This window comes from Pantherophis guttatus, chromosome 2, assembly GCF_059756535.1.
Source record: "Pantherophis guttatus breed Tessera chromosome 2, ASM5975653v1, whole genome shotgun sequence".
Lineage (NCBI taxonomy): Eukaryota > Metazoa > Chordata > Lepidosauria > Squamata > Colubridae > Pantherophis > Pantherophis guttatus.
Window position 1 is genome coordinate 189,101,475 of NC_142064.1, and position 6,442 is coordinate 189,107,916.

The following is a 6,442-nucleotide window of genomic DNA, read 5'->3' on the forward strand; positions in this document are numbered from 1 at the left end:
CCAAGCTATCTAGATTAGATAGCAATCTCATTTGGTCATTCTGATTGCAAGCCAATCTTCTTCCAGTTTTGTGTCCAGGCCTCCCAGTTTTGTCAAGCACAATATCAACTCATTAATAAAAATATTAAATAATGCAGGTTCTAAGATGCGGTGGCTCAGTGGCTAAGATGCTGAGCCTGTCGATCGAAAGGTCGGCAGTTCAGCGGTTCAAATCCCTAGTGCCGCGTAATGGGGTGAGCTCCCGTTACTTGTCCCATCTTCTGTCAACCTAGCAGTTCGAAAGCACATAAAAAATGCAAGTAGAAAAATAGGGACCACCTTTGGTGGAAAGGTAACAGCGTTCCGTACACCTTTGGCGTTTAGTCATGCCGGCCACATGACCACGGAGACGTCTTTGGACAGCGCTGGCTCTTTAGCTTTGAAAGGGAGATGAGCACCGCCCCCTAGAGTCAGGAACGACTAGCACATATGTGCAAGGGGAACCTTTACCTTTTTAAAGACAGCTCCCACCTAGTACTTTTCAGTTCAAGCCATCAGTGCTGAATCTGTGAGTGTGGTTAGATAGCCAGTTGTGGATCCATCTCACTGTAGTACCACCCAAACCACACTTTAATAGGTTGTCAATAAGAATGTCATATGAAACCCACTCAAAAGCTTTTATATTTATTTTATACTATATCTGCAGCTTATCTATTGCAGTACTTACCTGTCAAAGAAGGAAATAGGATTTGTTGCTCATAGAGGCTCTTAGCAATCATGCCACTGGCTTCCAAGTTCTTAAAAAGAGCCCACTTTGTCTGTGCAAAGAAGACATGCTTCGCTTCAATGCCAACCCATGAAAAGTAAAAGTTGTTCATTCTTTCATTCACCTGAGAGTCCATAGAAAATTTGTGGCAATGAAGAACTAATAGCAGCTTCTTAGAGAAAAAAGCAGCATTTATTAAAAGTTGGTGGTGTTGCTCCAATGTGCCTAAGTTGTGATGTAAAGGGTTTTTTTAAGGAAAGGAAACAATTCCAGTACAAATGGGCACAGGAATATGTTTCACCTACCGAGGGCAGAGGTTTCCTCTGGAAGGGTGAAAGAGAGATATGCTGGCAGAAAAGATGGGGAAAACATGGACGTCATGGTCTTTGTTAGATCAAGCGGAAGAAAAGAGAAAGGAAGCCAAGAACATAACAGCCCAGCATAACAGCAATAGCAATACTACTTGGATTTACAGCAGTCTCTGGGCCCTTTACAATATCAGCATATTGCCCGCAACAATATGAGTCCTCCTTTTACTGACCTCGGAAGGATGGAAGGCTGAATCAACCTTGAGCCCCATCAGGATCAAACTCCAGACTGTGGCAGAGTTTGCTTGCAATATTGCATTCTATCAACTGTGCCACCAGGGCTCTTTCTAAAACCCTGAAATGGCCATACAGGATGGTGACTATTTGCTGGAGGGAAGGGGACATGTGAAATATTGTAGGCCGTTGCAGCTGGGAATGTCACTAGACTGGAATGAAAGACACAGAGGACTCCAGATGGAAAGCGGAGCTCCAAAACCCAGGTGAGTTTGCCTTTCATACCGGCTGGCATTCCTGCACTCAATAAACAATTGGTAACACAACAGTGGACAGTGAAGCAAGGAGAAAGGATAGACCTGGCCTGGAATGGAATGCAGTCTGGACTCCCAAGTGGGAGGGGCTGCATTCCAGAGGGCAAAGAGGAAGCAATATGGAAAGTTTAGTCAGGAGAAAGAAAGTTAAAAAGGTTCTTTCCTACCCATTCCCAGAATATAGCTATAGTGATGCAAATAGTTGCTTTTAGTTTGGCAAGATTTCTGTCTATAGGTGAGGAACAATAAGGGAAACTACTTCGAAGTAACTCCACATGTCTTTCCTGGATCTTGGGGTCTAACATGACCTTGGACTTCCAACAGTTGGGTAGGGTAACTGAAATCTCTCGTAACGCTCCATGGTTGTGTGAAGCTTCAGTTATCTACTTTACTCTTCATTTGTCTCTTGTAGTTATGTTAATTTGTAACCGATTCCTGCAGGTTATTCCCTCGGTTGACTTGCCTGTTTATCATAACTCACATATTTTCACCGTTCATGTTATTCCAAGTCCGCTGGACCCTTCTATAGGTATGTTCAACCTTGATATGCAATGCTAGGTCACATTCTCACCTGAGTTGTGTTTTCCTTCTCCTTTGTTATTATGCCTTTGTGTTCTTTTGATTTCTATAAGTTGCTTTGGAACAACTGGTGGATTACATGTTTAAATAAAAATATTTTAGTAAAAAATGAATTCATACCCTGAAATAGTCTTGTTTTTCCTCTTAAGTGCAATTGAGTAATTATGACCTGGGAGGCTGGAATTTGATAGACATCTGTATTATTTTAGAGGCAACACCCAATTAAGATTTCACTCGACCTATGCACGCACACCCCAACTGTTCCATGTTTCCAATTCATTCTATATTCCCATATTTTAAATAGAAAAGAAGTCATGTCAAACTATGAGCAGATAATTTAACTCACTTAAATCATAGCAAAAACCAAATTTGCTTTTACCTCTAGCTACCAAATGTTTAATGAAGTTGACACCGTGTCTTTTCCCCCTCCTAGCTTCATCAGCACTGTTTTCTGAATAGCACATGGATTTCAGGAACCTGGCTCTGGTCATTAGGAATAATTTCTTCTTGCACCCCTGAAATGTGCCTAGGGGAAGGTGACAGTTCCCTTTTGTTTTTGTTGTTATTAAAGAAGAAGGAGTTGGAAATCTTGAAGATAGACTACAAATCATGCCTGGAAGATTGACTGGTAAATCCCGATTTACATTTTCATTTGACTCTTTGGCAGAAGTTACACCAGTTAAACTGGTATAACATCCATGCTTATAGTCTCTCTTTATTTCCTGTCACATATTTTAACTGACACTAATACTCAGCACCACCTTTCCTAATTTTGTCTCCTCCAGATGTGTTGAAGTGCAAATCGAGCATCTCTCAGTCAATGTCCCAATGGAGGGCAGACGTCTGAGGAAAGGTGCTGCTGAAGGATGCATTCGCCCTGGCATGTAGCAGGAGGATACATCCATAGACTTTGAAGTCTTTAACAAAGCAAATGAAAACACAAGGAGGTGAATTTTTATTTATTTATTTGCTAGCTTGCTTAGTAGATTTATATGCATCTTCAATCAACAAGGGACTCTGAGTAGCTCACCCAGTTCTTGTAATGGTGAATTTAAAAAGGTCAGAAACTGATAATAACATTGCCAACCACTATGGCAATTAATGCAGAACAAAAAAAAAAAAAACATAGTGCCTTAAATTTCCAGAATCAACAAATATTCCCTTGCAGGAGGAACCATCCCAGCTTGCTGAAACAGGTTGGTGTTAATGGTCTTGCAGAATGCCAAAAGCCTGAGGGATCACTTGAGCTCCAGGGAGAGGGACAAACTGTTCCAAAAAAAGAGGATAGCAATAGAGTAGACCTGCCTCTGAGGTTAAATACATTCCCTAAAGGTAAGAACCTGGAGGAAGCCCCCCCCCTTTAAAGTTTCATTGGAGGGGTAGAGGGCATAGGAAGAAAGCAGTCCCCAAAATACCCACATCAGAAACCTTAAAAGTTTTAAAATATGACATTATATTATATGATCTATATTCATAAGTGTTCAAATAACGAATGCAGCTATCAACGTAGTGATATTACACAAGTAAACCAATTAATATATATAGCAACTTGAACTTGGGCATTCTCAATGGATTGCAGCTTCTGAGCTGCACTGGCTGCACTGGCTCCCAGTGGTTTTCCGGGTGCGATTCAAGATGTTGGTTACCACCTTTAAAGCGCATTGGACCTGGGTACCTTCAAGATCGTCTTCTGCCACCAGTAGCCTCCCACCAGCCAGTCTGCTCCCACAGAGAGGGTCTCCTCAGGGTGCCATCGGCCAAATTATGTCGGCTGGCGACACCCAGGGGGAGGGCCTTCTCTGTGGGAGCCCCTGCCTTTTGGAATGAACTGCCCCCAGAAATGCGTAAGATCTCCAACCTCCGTGTATTTCGCTGTGCCCTCAAAACCTTGTTGTTCCGCCAGACTGGGCTATCAATGTAAAGATTTTAATTGGTTTTAAATGTGGGATTTTAAATTTGGGGGTTTTATAATTGAGCCAATTATTTAATAATTTTAATAATTTTAAATTTTGTCTGTCTTTGTGCTTTTAATCAGGCTGTACACCGCCCTGAGTCCTTCAGGAGAAGGGCAGTATAAAAATAAAATTATTATTATTATTATTTATTGGTTAATCTTTAGTGAGATTCACAGCCTTTGAGGCTGGTTAATAGCTCAGCAGCTCGAGTCCTAACCAAGGACCTAGGAACTGTTAAGGTATCATCGGAGGATGTAAGCTGTTCCGACTAAGGTGGTTTTTTGTAGAGTCAAAATGTTCAAGTCCGGCAAATTTAGAATTTCTAAATAGCGGGGTAGCCCTTTGGGTATTGCTCCGAGGGCTCCAATTACAATCGGGACAACACACGATTTCTTTTTCCACAGTCGCTCAACTTCAATTTGTAAGTCCCGGTACTTTGTGATTTTTTCTTGCTGCTTATCTTCAATTCGTGCATCACCAGGTATTGCAATGTCAATGAACCCTACTTTTTTCTTTTCAACTATTGTTATGTCAGGTGTGTTGTGGACCAAGTGCCTGTCAGTCTGAATCCTAAAGTCCCACAAGATCTTGAGTTTCTCATTCTCTAAAACTTTCTCAACCTGATGTTCCCAGTGGTTTTTGCTGTACTCAAATCCAAACTTCTGGCACAATTTCCAGTGAATGATTTTAGCAACACGGTCATGGCGTTGTAGGTAGTCAGTTTGTGAAATTTTGCTGCACCCACTGATCAGGTGGTCGACTGTCTCATCTTTCTCATTGCAGAGGCGGCATTTGCTGTTGGTGGTAACATGTTGAATTTTTGCCTTCATACAGTTTGTGGCTAGGGCTTGTTCTTGAGCTGCCAAAATAAAGCTTTCAGTTTCTTTTTTCAGTACTCCTGATCTTAACCAGTTCCAAGTTAGTTTCTGGTCAGCTTTGCCTTCAATACTTTTCAAGTATTGGCCATGCAGAGCTTTGTGTTTCCAATTTTCAGCTCATTATTATTATTATTATTATTATTATTATTATTATTATTATCAAGGGCAGCCCCATGTTTAGGGCATTACAACATACCAACTGAAAGTTGACTAAACACAAGTGACTGTGAGTATGGTTCCAAATCTAGAAAGGTATAATTGGTTTATATGCTGCAACTGTACAAAAACCTCCTAGCCATAGCTGCCATCTGCTCTTCAAGCAGGAGCTGTGAGTCTAGAAGGATTAGCAGATTTTGGACCAGTAACATGTACACCCTTAACTGGGATCAGAAATTTTCAGAGCAGGTCCAGGTCAGAAATCCTGTCCCTGCAAAACCTTCCATGACGAAATGTGGGTCGTGAAAATGTCATTTTTATATCCAGTTGTATCATTGTATCAACGTGTCATTCTATCTACAGACCCCACACATCCTGGACATAAATTGTTTCAACTTCTACCCTCAAAAGGATGCTACAGAGTACTACACACCAAAACAACTAGACACAAGGACAGTTTTTCCCCGAATGCCATCACTCTGCTTAACAACTAATTCCAACAACACTGTCAAATAACATACTAAGAGTGTATTAATATTATTCTTCTCTTCCTTACTAGTATCTATCTCTTCCCACTTATTACTATAACCATGTGCTTGTATCTTTCAATTTATATTGTTTTTATTTGTTTCCTAGTACGATTTGTTAGCTTATTAGGAACCTTGACTATCACTAAGTGTTGTATCTTTTTATTCTTGTTGAATATATTTTATTCTCCTTATGTACACTGAGAGCATATACACCAAAGAGAAATTCCTTGTGTGTCCAATTACACTTGGCCAATAAAGAATTCTATTCTATTCTATTCTATTCTATTCTATTCTATTCTATTCTATTCTATTCTATTCTATTCTATTCTATTCTATTCTATTCTATTCTATTCTATTGTGACAATATTCAAAGTGAGTGCCCCTCACTTTGGAGTTATTTCTATAAGTCTTTAACAAGGGACAGAAATTATTACTGTCACTCGTGTCATTCTAAGCTAATGTATTAATAGCATTTCTGTGATGTGTCATACTTCACTCCAGCAAATACACTCTGCATTTTGTTTTACAGTGGAACTATGGAACTGGGGCACCTCTGTCTCATACCAGTCTCAGTAAGCATAGCTTCTGAGCAGGATTAAATAAAGTCAGAAACCAAAACACCTGAAGAGCCATAGAATCCCCATGTCTGATCATGAATTAATAAAAATAAATGCCTCTTAGTCGAGTCAATTCTGCTTTACTGTGGGCCTTTCTGGGCAAGTAGATGGTATGTTCTAAATGCA

General features: G+C 40.3%; 1 long non-coding RNA gene across 2 annotated transcripts; it reads left to right on the forward strand.

Annotated features, from left to right (window-relative positions):
* Window positions 1-309: 309 nt before the first annotated feature.
* On the forward strand, window positions 310-6,220 carry LOC148115461 (uncharacterized). 2 transcript variants are annotated; one of them, XR_015732566.1, is made up of 4 exons: window positions 310-2,130; window positions 2,614-2,808; window positions 2,966-3,127; window positions 5,533-6,220. It is a non-coding gene; the product is annotated as an uncharacterized LOC148115461 (long non-coding RNA). The 2 variants fall into 2 exon arrangements; XR_015732565.1 differs by having other exon boundaries at window positions 347-2,808.
* Window positions 6,221-6,442: the final 222 nt, after the last annotated feature.